General features: G+C 43.3%; 1 protein-coding gene and 2 long non-coding RNA genes across 4 annotated transcripts in view; 1 reads left to right on the top strand and 2 right to left on the bottom strand.

Annotated features, from left to right (window-relative positions):
• LOC309366665 overlaps positions 1-13,722 on the bottom strand; it is a 190,367-nt gene that overhangs the window by 74,481 nt on the left and 102,164 nt on the right. The gene's annotated exons all lie outside the window — the stretch shown is intronic.
• CDC42EP3 (CDC42 effector protein 3) overlaps positions 1-13,722 on the top strand; it is a 60,983-nt gene that overhangs the window by 15,202 nt on the left and 32,059 nt on the right. The window contains exon 1 of one of the 2 annotated variants that reach the window (XM_081905400.1): positions 13,568-13,691. The exons of the other annotated variant lie outside the window; for it this stretch is intronic. The gene's annotated coding sequence lies outside the window, so the exon portion shown is untranslated. Of the gene's footprint in view, positions 1-13,567; positions 13,692-13,722 lie in introns of those variants that run through there. 2 annotated transcript variants of the gene reach the window in all.
• LOC309366664 lies at positions 4,909-13,416 on the bottom strand. The gene is made up of 3 exons (XR_014166834.1): positions 13,322-13,416; positions 10,911-11,067; positions 4,909-5,846 (listed from the first exon to the last, which is right to left on the bottom strand). It is a non-coding gene; the product is annotated as an uncharacterized lncRNA (long non-coding RNA).

Below are 13,722 nucleotides of genomic sequence, written 5' to 3'. Positions count from 1 at the left end.
CCATGTATAAGATTATGGTTTTTTACTCTAAAATAATGTTTAAAATATGGGCTCATCTTATACACTGATAGTATCTCCCCCCATTTTCTGAAATCGGAGTCCCCCAAAATAGGGGACGTCTTATACATGGGGGCGTCTTATAGACGGAAAAATACGGTACTCAGAAACTGAGTGTGCATGTTAGGGTACCAATTGGACAGTGCCTGTATGAACTCACAAATGATGTCTCCCCATCCACTATATGGCTATGGAATACTGCACTAGTACCTCTGACTGGGAACTGCAGTGTGTGTTGTTTCAAAAATATCCATGCTGAGGTTGGTTGGTTTTTTAATAGCACACAAAACTACTGAAGTTCAGCTGAGCTTTGGAGCTGCCTCTCCACAACCAGATTTGTTGTTGGCGATACGAAGTGACTGAAATGACCTGCTTGCACTCCATCCATCAAACACCTGGACAGGGAGTTTTCCACACAGTGATCAAAGCATGGTTTGCTGTGTTGATATATTGGCGAACCTATATGGGGCTGAGCACTGGGGAGTGATATAGACAAAGAGGGTTTGCTGACTACAGACAGGCACATCTGTTTCAGGCTGGCTTTCCAGATGAAGGCCGTCAATTATCAGAGCATACACAATCAGAACTGAAAAGGTTCAGATGATTTGTGCTCTTTGCTCAGTGTCTCTGCCACATGCAGTACTACCTGGTTTGGCAGGAGCCGCCTCTATAAATAAACATACACACACCTTTCTATAAATGGCACACCCTTCTAATTTGCAAATGACCTGAAGGCTTCCTGCCAGCCCAGTCTCTTAAGCAAAACACAGACACCTTTATAGTGCCATATGCCATGGTTTTGTGACACTGTGGTCTGTCAGAAATCAGAGCACTGCATCCTAGGCAAAGATAACAAAGACCAAGTTGGGGGGGGGGCAGAGATGTTCAAGCAAAAAGACATGTGTGATGAGGAAAAGAACAGAGCTGCCAACTTTTTAACTAGCCATGGTAGCATTTACATTTGCATATATCTTGGTATTTTCTTGCATTCTGAATTGCCCTTTACAGGAGCAGCCAACTGGTTAAAAAGTTCACTGCATTTTCTGCCCCCCCCCCCCGCAAAAGAATTTGCAGAACTTCAAAGCACCAAAAGCCCTGATATCATTTGTAATGTCAGGTGACTGACCACTGGGCAGCCCCGCCCACCCGTCAAATTTGGGCTGTGAGGCAGATCCTGATAAGGTAAATTGAGGGAAAATGCAGACCCAGAGCTCCATTCAGTGCCCCTGCTGGGCTGCTTGCCAGTAGAGTGGGGCCCACAGTTCCAGTGGATTGCTTTACCAAGGCCTCAAAACGTATCCCTCGGCTTGATATAAAGGAGTATTTGCAGGCTGAAAAAATGAGGGAGCAGCAAGGAAGCTTAGTCCCCTTCATGAGTTATTTTCCTATTTCCAGTTGCCTCCAAGCTGCTTTCTTCTCCATAGGTTTCCAGATATTTATTTATAAGGGTACATTCACAGATTTAATCCAGTCAAGGTGATGCAGGGGGAGAAATTGAGGACAAATTGGGATGGAAAATCAGCCAGTGGGACACCAACATACCCTCCAACATGCTGAGTCCCAAAACTGGGATGTGTGTCTTCCCGTCCATGTTCCTGCGTAAATCATGTGACCAGCTAGAGATCATGGAGCCCTAATTGTGAGCTTTTTTCAGGGCTGTGCTCTCACAGCACCCCAAAATGTGTGTTTTGGGGCATTGCGTGAGATCGTCGCCCTCCAACAAGAGCTTTCTTCAAGGCAATATCTTCGTGTGAAATCACGGCATCCCAAATGGCTGCCATGCTCTTGCAGGAAAAAGCAGAATGTCCTGGCTTTTCCGGGACACTTTTGGGATATGCACCAATGTCATTCCTCCACTCAAAGAAAGACACAAAAACACTTGTTGGGACTTTGTTGCATCAATTTGCATGTAATGTGTAGTTTGTCCTTGATCCTCAGAGAACAGGCTGCTGCTACATTTTTATGCTGTTAACTACCCTGTGATCTTTGATCTCAGGGTGGTATAGAAATTTAATATGTAAATTAAATTAATAAATACCACTGACAAAGTTCCAGCACTTAAGGCCCATCCATAGGGGCCTTCCATTGGGGATTATTCAGTTATTTTATAAAGTCTATTTATGCCGTTTATGAAGGCATATTATGCCGTTTATGAAGGCCATGAAATGATTTGCCAGTTGGAATTAGGCAGCAAATTGTATGAGAAACTGGCAGTGGTGTGAAGGCAGCCATAGCTGATGGTTCCCTATGGGTACCAATGAGCTAGGGAAATTCAAGCATCTTTCCAGGCCATCTCTCAGTCAACCCTTGCGTGTGAGGTAAGTTTCATGTTCTTATTAATTTCATCAGAATATGATTGGTACTGGCTATCAGAGTGTTAGGCAACCAATCACGGGCCTTACCTCCAAGCAGAAATGGTGGGAAAATTGACAACTTTTCACCTTCTGTAAGGATAACAAACTTTTGCTCTCGCCTGGATTCCCTGAGACAGTCCAGATGGAATTGTAGATGATGGAGGTCGTGTCCCTATGGAGGGTACCTCCTGCTTCATACAGTAAACTTTGGAATCTACCCATTAATATGCCTTAATTTAAAATAAATAAGCAGATAGCCAAATTTGGTTCACACAGGCTCTGTGTTTGTGCAGCGTTTACAGCGTCAGGCTTCAGACAGCAGAAACTTCAGCCCTGGCCTTGGCTCAGCCTCCGCTCATATGAGGAATGTGAGACCTGATTGTGAAATCTGAGCTCAGCACTGAGAACCACATTAGGTACCTTTCCTGTATCCTCTGTGAACACCCTTGTATATATATAACAAACAAAGCACATGTAAAACGATTCTTCACCGGCCCACATCCACACCCAGCTGACTACAGCATTTCCTAATTAGGTTATACTCAATCTTTATAATGGCCTGTTAGTAATAGATGTGGTACTAGAGGGTAATGATAATCTCCGTTGATATTATTCACTTCCCAGGAATGTAGGGCAGAAGCTGCTCTGCTGGCTTCAACGGAGAACAATGGGAGAGAAGCGAACCAATAATGCAGCTATGTCATCTTCTCTGGGCTGTGCAAATCCATGTTTGCTCTGTGATGTCTGACAAGCCGGAGGAGGGTGATAAAAATAATAACAATAATAGTTTGTAAAACCACCCTTTGCTGTGATGCCACAAGAATTTGGGAAGCTCTTAAAAAAGTTCACCGACTCAGGCAATGAAGATCTGGAATTGCCTGCTGTACTAAGAGAGTTGGAAGTCATGAATGGCTTCCTCTTACGTTTTTACAATGAAAGCAAAAATGAGCTAATATAAATAATTGTGGGCTAAACCCCAAGAATATTTTTATTCCAAATTAAAGACAGCAAAGAGCCCCATTATTCATTCCAGATACCAAGTGCTTTCAATTTACCCATGAAATCAGTTGATACTGAAAGTTCCTCTCAACACCTTGTAGAACTGGGCCCCCAGCATATTAAAGATGAGTGCATTTTTAAAAATTGTGCTTTCAAAACTTAACCAAAGAAAAGAGTCTGTTTACTGTTTGTAAAGTTCCCCTTTATAAGAGGAACTTGTAATATAAGAGGGGCTTGTAATGGCGTTCCTAGTCCTAGCTTGCGTCTCAGTAAAAGGATCTGTTTCATTATGCAGAGTTGGGGAAGGAATCAACAACCTTGCATCAAACATTTCTTGAAGATATACAAAAACAGTACATCTTATGCAGGGCCGAATTAAGACTTAAGAGGCCCTAAGCACTTAAAAGATTTTGTTGCCCCCATATATCATATCTAAACACTAATAAAACATTAACATTATTAATAAAACATTAATAAAATTCTATTTTTTGAAATGAAACGAAACCTTGGCACAGTAAAATGGAAAATGATGTTTGTTTTTGCATACTTCCACTATATTAATATCTGAAACATTTCCTCCTACTTTTTCTAATTGCAAAGTACTTGATCAGATCCTCAAAACTGACCTTCTGTAGTTTCTGTGGTGCCCCACTTCCCTTGAAGCCCAAAGCACGTGCTTGTTTTGCTTAACGGTTAATCTAGCCCCGGTCTTATGACTTAGGCGGTCAGTCATTTTTGTGGAAGTGAGTATCAACTTGGAATGCTAGTTATAGGCAGAATCAAGCTGGGAATGTAGCATGATAGGCAAAGCACACCATGGCTCCATTGAATAATAATCAGATGCAGCGCATAGTTAAACAATGGCGCTTGCTCTCCCAGGAGACAGTAATAGCCACTAACCTGGTTGACTTTAAAAGATTAGACAAATTCATGGAGGATAGGTCTACCAGTGCCTACAAGCCTGATGGCTATGCTCTGTCTCCCTGGTGGGAGGCAGTATATGTCTGAATACCAGTTGCTAGAAACTGCAGGAATGGGGACTGGTCATGTGCTTGTGTCCTGCTTGCAGGCTTGCCACAGGCTGGCTCCTATGAGACCATGATGCTGGACTAGATGGGTCATGGACCTGATCCAGCAGGCTCTTCTTATGTTCTTAATACTGCTGGCAAGAAGGGTAAGGAGAGACTATCTACTCCACAACACTGCTGATTAATCCACACCATTCAGAATCTACACTGTGCCATAAGTGTAGGAAGCAAGATGTTAAAGGTGCCTCTAGGACAAAAATGTAGCAATACACATGCAGATATCATAGGTTACAGAGAAAGCAGAGGTAACCCACACCCTAAAATGAGGACCGCCCAATCCACCCTGGCAAAACAGTATTCCCAATTCCAAATACGGTAATTGGATCTGCATGTAAAAGTAAAACAAATCTATTCAATTTCCCAAGAAAACTACTATTTAGGCTCATCCCACACTTTTGTCCCACATTTTTTAGGCACAGGTCCACACTTTCCCAGTCGGTGTCCAAGTGCTTTTTTTATTTTTTGGGTCCCATCGCTTTCCTGGTGAAAACCCACTTCTACTGCTGAATCAAAGCAAATGACAATTCAGGTTTCCATGGATTGCCATTTGCTCCGATTCAACAGTAGAGAGTGGGTTTTCACCAGAAAAGCGCCAGGGCAAAGACAAAAGCTGTTGGAAATGGCCTGCAAAGCCCAGACCTGTGCCTAGAAATGCAGAGCAAAGATAAGTGTGGATGAGCCCCCATAAACAGCCCAGTGTGCTTTGGCTTCCCCAGTATATATATTTGCAGGAAAACACAACTGACCGTTGCTTTCACAGGAAGACAGTGCACACATTTTTCTTTCATTGACATAGTCTCCAAGCAGAAAAAAAATAAAATCTTGAGCTGGAATTGCTTAGTGATAAATGTCACTACAAGTTAATTCCTCATTTTGGACCAAAACAATTTGGAGTTTGGTAGTTGTTGTGCATAGAAGAGATTCTGGAAGCAGAGTGATTGTAAAAGCAGCAGGAGAAACAGCCTAGGTCTCTGAATGCAGTTGATTCTTAGGGCATTCACATTCTCTGGAAATCATGATTACATTCCAGAAGGGAACTGCACGTATAGAGCCAAGGATCACTTCTGCAACAGAACCATTTACTTTGAACAATGTTTACTTGAAGCTACTCCTCCAAACCATCCCATACCTATTTGCCCTGCAATGGAAAGCTGTTCAGGAAGCAGCATGTCAACTTGCACTATTATTTGCAAAGGGGCAATATAACACCGCAGCTGGGTAAAGTCCAAGAATTTAATGTGCCAGAATGTTTGTACAGTAACATATTTTTCATTTAAGTTGCTCTGAATGTGAAAAGAAAAGCCAGTTTCCTTTTGGGCAAGCTACAAATTTCCTCCTTCTTCCATCTCTGTGGAAACAAAAAGGAAGATAATATCACTGAAATCTAAAGTCTCAGGAGATCAATGGCAATATAATGAGATTCTAAAACTGGGTTTATAGTCTGCCAAGAAAATTTTCAAGCTGTGCTCTAGGTATTCAGTTTAATATCCCTCTGTGAGAGTTCCCCACTCCCATAATCAGAACTAACCACATTTATTTGGACTCACATTAAATAATTTCAAAAATTAAAAGAATGTAGATGAAATCCAGATTAGAATTTTCTCATTTTGAAAAGCAGTGGAACATACTTCCCACTCAGATAAATGATAACAACTTTTACGTAAAATCTACGTACGCCAGTGTTCAACACTGCTTGGTCAACAATTAGTAACATCCCCCCCCCCCCCAGTTAGCTTCTAAGCCATATCCCAATGCAATTTCCTTTAGGAAACTCAGGGTTGCTATAACTGAGGATGATAAAGAATTTTTCACCAGGTCAAATCTGGATGGAACCCTGGTGAATTTTTGTCTTCCCCCTACAGTGCCCAGTTTGACTTGTTTCACAAGCAGACCTTAGATTTCCAGGTGCCAGATAAAAAAATTATGAGTCAATATCACTCTTGGTCTTGAGTCATGTGCAAGTTATCTGATCAATAAACTGCTTTGCTCTTGCTCTTTGCTTGCTTGGTCTGGGCTGTGTAGAGTAGACTGAATGATGGGCAGATGACCCAAAGAAGGCAGAACCAGATACCAAAAGAGAGGTGAACCTCAAATGTGCTATGAAACCTTTTACTAGAGAAGAACTTTGCTAGGCCTGATGACAAATTATGACCGCAATGTGTAACTCTTTATTAGAGGCAGTAGTCATTTCCTATCTCCTGCAACGGGCTGTCTCACAGCATGTTTTCAGATTCATCTCTCTTTTTGTGGGATCTGGCTAGATCGCACAACCTTTTGGCAGAAATTTAGAGCAGAGAGTTTTTGAGGATCTGCCAAGACCAAACAATCAACTCCATCTTATGAGAATGATGCCTACAACCCCTTTTATCAGATGTGGCCCCAGTAATCACTGCTTTGTTACCTTATAAGGCTGGGCAACTGCAATATGCTTTACAGGGCATGCACTCTACAATGCAAATTTAAACTGGCTACAAAACCTATTTAATTTTCACGGAACTTTAAGAACGCCAATTCTCTTATGGTGCTGCAAGAGTGGTAATTAGAAGCACTGATGAGCTGGAGACCATCATTATTCTTAATGTAATGAGGAGCATTTTTCAAGTACTATAATATACAGAAATGGCTTTTTAAAAATAAATGGTAGTAGGTTTTATTGGAACCACAAACATTTCAAAGTGTGTGTCTCAAGTTTCCATGTATTATATCTCCACAGTAATGTCTGCTCTGGAAGTTGCACAGCAAAGTTGGCAAGCGTATAGTCTGAAGCTTGCATATTTCCCCTGTTAAAGTACATAAACTGGAAGTGTGAGGCACTCATGCATCTGCATGCTGGTATTTCTGGTAAAGCACAGTGTGTCAATAAAATTATTTGCATACAACTTAAGTTTTCTGATTTCCCTAGCTGGAAACGAAGGAATTTGTATTATAGAGATGAATTGTTCTTTGATTATTTGCAAGATCAAGGTGGCACCAAGTACAGCATACTGTCTTTAGACAAGGGAAAGTACCTGAAAAAATATAACATTCATGCCTCTTTATCTGTAATACCATACTTTTACCCTCCGGGCATAATTTAAGGTTCTTTTCCTTTAACCTCTAACATCATTACTGACTGAGACTCAACATTCACTAACTGACTCCTCCCTTACATCATATCAATATGAATTCAGGAACCTATTTCCTTAAAGTTTTATCAGCTGTGCAGCAGCTGAAAACAACTAGATCATGTAGAGAGGAATTCTTGGTGGCTGCTCCAGGAAGATCAAAGCCCAATATGTATTTTGGGGGCGTTGTTAATCTTTCCTTTTTAGAAGGAAAGATTTTTACAGGCTGTGGTTAAGCTGTTAGATGGCTGGGCATTTTGGCACCTAATATGTATTACATGTTTGAACTGAATTTAGAAGACCATAATTTATTTTGCAGTGTATTTTATATTAACGGGACATGTTATGTTGTTGTTTTTTATAACCTGTATTTTTGGGGTTGGATATACATATACAGTGGTACCTCAGGTTAATTACTTAATTCGTTCCGGAAGTCTGTTCTTAACCTGAAACTGTTCTTAACTTGAAGCACCACTTCAGCTAATGGGGCCTCCTGCTGCCGCCGCGCCTCTGGAGCACGATTTCTGTTCTCATCCTGAAGCAAAGTTCTTAACCTGAAGCACTATTTCTGGGTTAGCAGAGTCTGTAACATGAAGCGTATGTAACCTGAGGTACCAATGTAATAGAAATAATACCTGTAAATAATACCTGTATATTTATATACACTGTATATAAATAAAGATTAAGGGGAGGTAAAGTTTTATGTACATGTGTATGTTTAGGGAAGGGCCATAGCTCTGTGATATAACATCTGCTTTGAATGCAGAAGGTCCCAGGTTCAATACCCAACATCTCCAAGTAGTGCTGGGAAAGAGTCTTTCATAGAATTGTAGAGTTGGAAGGGACCCCAAGGGTCATCTAGTCCAACCCCTGCAACGCAGGAATCTCAGCTAAAGCATCCATGACAGATGGCCATCCAACCTCTGCTTAAAAGCCTCCAAAGAACGGGAGTCCACAACTTCCCAAGGGAGACCATTCCACTGACAAACAGGTCTTACTGTCAGAACGTTTTTCCATATGTTTAGTTGGAATCTCCTTTATTGTAACTTGAAGCCATTGGTTCGAGTCTACCCTCCAGAGCAAGAGAAAACAAGCTTGCTCCATCTTCAATGTGACAGCCGTTGAGATATTTGAAGATGGCTCTCATATCTCCCCAGAAACCCTGGAGAGCCACTGCCAGTCAGTGTAGACAATGCTAAGTTAGATCAACCAATTTGGAATAAGACAGCTTCCTATTTAAAAGCTGTTTTTATGTCTGTAAGGTGTATATGCGCATGGGTGCTTGTGCTTAAGGTTTGCACTTGGCATACATACATTATGTGGAAATATTTATCAAAAATGAGTTGGTCTAAGTAAGGTCTGTAACATATTTCATATTTGCAATCCATTTACATTTGATACTAGGCTATCATCAGTGCCAAAAGTAACATATTTTGAAAAACGAGCCTTTAATAAAACTGTCAAAAGTGTACTGTTAAATCCAAGTGACTGCCAACAGAAACTTCTGAAAGGATGTCACTGGAAGGAAAGAAACAATGCTGGGTTTAGAAGTATCCGTGGTACTTGTAAAAGTTTCTAACATTATTTATGGATTTCCTATCCACTGACCAGCTAGATTGCCAACAACTGTTCTTGTTGTTCTTTAACGTTCAGTTAAAACCATTGTTACTCCTCTTAAATTGACAGGCCATTTCCTTTGTTTGGCATTTGAAGGGGCGGGGGGGAGGGGGATGCTTGGACATATATCTGAAATATATCCATAGAGACAAGAATGTTTATAGAATTGCATGTGTCAAAACCTTGATTCAGCAATAACTACATTACTCTTGTGAATGCCTTTTCATAAAGCGTGCCTCCAATAAACACAGAGAATGCGTTTTAAAATTAGTACTGTTTCCCTGCCATATCTTTTGTTGAGCTACGTTTGCCCATAATGCAAGCCAAAAACACACTAGAAAGCAGCAGTTAGACCAGGGGTAGGCAACCTAAGGCCCGTGGGCCGGATGCGGCCCAATGACCTTCTCAATCCAGCCTGCGAATGGTCTGGGAATAAGCATGGTTTTTACATGAGAATGTGTTGTTTTATTTAAAATGCATCTCTGGGTAATTTGTGGGGTATAGGAATTCATTCATCTCCCCCCCCCCCAATATAATCCGGCCCACCACATGGTCTGAAGGACGGTGGACTGGCCCATGGCTGAAAAGGGTTACTGACCCCTGAGTTAGACCTTTGTTAAAGAGACCTACTTGAGAGAACCATTGTCATTTCTAAACTGCTGTTCCTGAGCAAGATTCCTGAGCCCATTGCATGAAAATTGTGTAAGGGCACAATCAGGGCCAGCTGCAGGTTTGAGAAGGCTCTTGGTGGGCCCTGGAAGCCTTACCTGATGATAGCAGGTGGGCAGCATGGCAAAACAATACCAGGTTCCTGGGTCTAAACACCATTTTGATTTCCTATAATGCCCCCCCAGTAGTGTCCTTCTGGGGCACTGTGGGAAATTAAAATGGTGGTTTGACTCAGCTGTCCAGCTCCACTGAGAGTTCCAGGCACAGAAAACGTTTTTAAGAGGACTCTGGGCAATAATAGGCCCTGCCAGCTGCCCAAGAAGACTGGATGCTGATTTTGGCTCTGGGCAGTGGCATTGCGTGGGTGGCCAGCGCCCAAGACAAGGCAAGTATCCTTGGCACTGCCCACCAATAGTTGGAATGAAAGGGCAACAGCTTGGTGACCTACTCATGTGGCAGCCCCCATGAGTGGAGAGCACGGCAGAGAGCAGGACAGAGAATTGATCGGGAACAGGTATCTTTCTAAAGCCCTACTGAGGGTGTCCTAGCAACTGGCCATAAAATCCGCTCCTCAGTCCGCCCACATAAACATTGGGAGATTTTCTCTGCGAGGAGGAGGGAACACTATTTTTATTTATTATTACTTCTTTCTTTCTTTGAAAATATGCTCCCCTAAGAATTTTGCGCACAGGGCAACCGCCCCGTGGCCCTGGCCATGCTACGCCACTGGCTCTGGGTATGAAATCTGAAGAAGGAAGGAAGAAAGGAAAGAAGGAAGGTAAAAGTTAAAGGGACCCCTGACCATTAGGTCTAGTTGCAGATGACTCTGGGGTTGCAGCGCTCATCTCACTTTATTGGCCGAGGAAGCTTCCGGGTCATGTGGCCAGCATGAATAAGCTGCTTCTGGCAAACCAGAGCAGCGCACGGAAACGCCATTTACCTTCCCACTGGAGCAGTACCTATTTATCTGTTTATCAAACTGCTAGGTTGGCAAGAGCTGGGACCGAACAATGGGAGCCCACCGCGTCGCAGGGATTCTAAGCACCGCCCTTCTGATCGGCAAGCCCTAGGCTCTGTAGGTTTAACAGAGCAAATAACACTGAAGGGCAGCACAAGTCTTTTTGAGGATTTGCCATGAGTTCACTGAATGGACAGCCGGAGCTTTCTCAAGTGCTTGATCTGTATATAGAGGCAGCAAAGAGACAAAAAACAAAACCCCATTCGCACTTAAAATATCACAGTGTATAAGCATTTCTCGCCGCCCACTTATATTGGAGATTGTGTGGGTGGAAATTGTAATTCAAGAAGTAGCCTTTTCCTTTCTTTTTTTGTAACATCTGGTAATAGCACCCAGTAAAAGCAAAGTTGATAAATAAATAATGATGGCTGGGGTCATGCCATTATTTATTTATTCATTTTTGGTTATTTTTATACTGTCGGTTCAAAGGCTCAAGGTGCTTCACACACACAAATACAAATGGAGAAACAGGGCGGTAGCAAGATGCTTAAACGTAAGTCTCCAGTATGACTGTGATTCCTGTTTGATTGTCAGGAGTCAGCTAAAAGGAATCCTTAAATTGTCGTGGGATAATGTGTCAGGACAAGCAGGTTTACTAAACTTTCCCTCCCTCTAATCCATTTTAATTTGCAATTTGCATCACTGCAGAAGAAGAGACTTCTGCCGAACAGGAAGCAGTATGTCCGTTTCCCCAGCCACTCTGGGCGGCTTACAGCACATGAAAAATGTAAAACATCAGACATTAACCTCACATCTCTTGGTCATTTTAAGAGGGCACCAATAAAAAAATCTCATGCTTCTTGTGTGAAGCAGTAAGCACAATTATATGTCACCCATCAAGCAATTTCACATACTATACTTCATTACATATCACCTGTTGGTATGTAGACCCCTCAACATCTTAAGGGATTGCCTTGCCCCATTTATATTTGCCCTTTTAATAGTATGACTGGATAAGCACTTTATAGGAATGTTGTCTATTGTACTTTGCTCTCATTGTTACCTGGTTTTTAACTGATTTTAGATGTATTTTGTGGTACTGCAAGACACTTTGAAACATTTTGGTAAAAAGTGATTAGTAAATACAGTGGTATCTCGGGTTAAGTACTTAATTCATTCCGGAGGTCCGTACTTAACCTGAAACTGTTCTTAACCTGAAGCACCACTTTAGCTAATGGGGCCTCCTGCTGCTGTCGTGCCGCCGGAGCACAATTTCTGTTCTCACCCTGAAGCAAAGTTCTTAACCTGAAGCACTATTTCTGGGTTAGCGGAGTCTGTAACCTGAAGCGTATGTAACCTGAAGCATATGTAACCTGAGGTACCAATGTAATAGCAATAATACCTGCTTGATCTTTACATTCAGCTCAGAGTAGCACTATTAAAAGGGTGCCATATACGTTTGCCTTGTGAACAAGACAGAGGGCATTTATTGTGTCTATGTCTAAGTTGTGGCTGACTACTGTTAAGCAAGTGGCATTGGAACGTTGTTCAGACACCTGCTTAGGATGCTTCAGTTTGTACAGAGCTTTTCTGTGCTACAGCACAACTATTGTTCATTGTATATTAATGTCAAGATGCTAAATATTTTTTGCTGTTTATGAGTGTACTGTATTACATTGTTCTAGACACTTCGCTTATTGTGTGGCATATAAGCCTAGGAGCAAGGTGTGAGGAACCTTTCTCCCCCACATGTTGCTGAACTCTATCATTCATGGTCATGGGCCATGCTTGCTGGGGCTGATGGGAATTGTACTTCGTCAACATCTGGTTATAGTTGTTCAAAGCTATCAAATAGCAAATGGCAGAATGGATGGGGTTATGAAACCTAAGATATCCACTGATTCAGATCTTATCAGATGTGCAGAAAATCCAGAAGACAGACTTCACTTAACCTGTGCAACATGTAGGCCCTACAAGATGGGTGACCAACTGTCATGGAAGCTTTAGTTGAGGTTCCAGCATTGCAAGGGATTTTACTAGATGACCCTCGGGGGTCTCCTTCCAACTCTGCAATTCTATGATTCTGATACCCTTCTTAGCAAGGGCATAACTACTCACTCCTAGAGGTAGGTGGCAGGTTTTGCCCTCGCTGTCGCATTGCCCCAAAGTGCATGGATTTACCATTCTCCAGGAACGAATGACGTCGCTAGCCCACAGTTGCGTGGCCAATGACACCGTCCCATTTGCCCAAGGACGCATTGGCGCGCTGCGCCCCTTGTCCGCTGCCCAGGTAGCCCCTGACACACACGCAGGACCTCCCGTCGCCCCTCAGAAGCGGCGGCTGCTTTGTGCATGGAGGGAGCCCTGAAAAGAGGCCCAACCTGCTCAGGCAAGCCTCTGAGCGGGAAGTCTTCCCGGTCCCTTCAGGCTGTCGGAGCCAAAGCTGCTGCTGACGGGGCTGGAAGAGCCACTCACCGTCGCCCGCTTGCTGCTGCTGGCTGCCTCCCTTTAGTCCTCGCCTGGCTGGCGTCGTGCAGCATTTTCCCGTCAGGGGGCGACGTGAGGAGAAGGAGGAGGCAGCACGGAGGGGCGGGTGCTATGGGTGACAGGCGGTCACAGGTGCCGCGGCCGCCTCTTGAGTCGGATGAGAGGCGCCTCCGCGCCCCAACCAGCTGCCGCCGCTGCTCCCCTCCCTCCACCCTGCGCGCTGCTGCTGCTGCTGCTTCAGCCGTCAGCCAAGGGCAGCTCTTCCGAGGCGGCGCGTGCAGGGACAGCAGCACGAGCCGAGCAGCTGCGCGCGAGGGAGCCGGGGAGAGAGAGAGACACTCGCGCCTGGCAGAAACCAGTAAGTTGCTGCTCCTGCGAGCCGCTGTTTG

This window comes from Podarcis melisellensis, assembly GCF_964234715.1.
Source record: "Podarcis melisellensis genome assembly, chromosome: 3".
Classification (NCBI taxonomy): domain Eukaryota; kingdom Metazoa; phylum Chordata; class Lepidosauria; order Squamata; family Lacertidae; genus Podarcis; species Podarcis melisellensis.
This window is presented reverse-complemented; position numbering and strand designations above follow the sequence as displayed.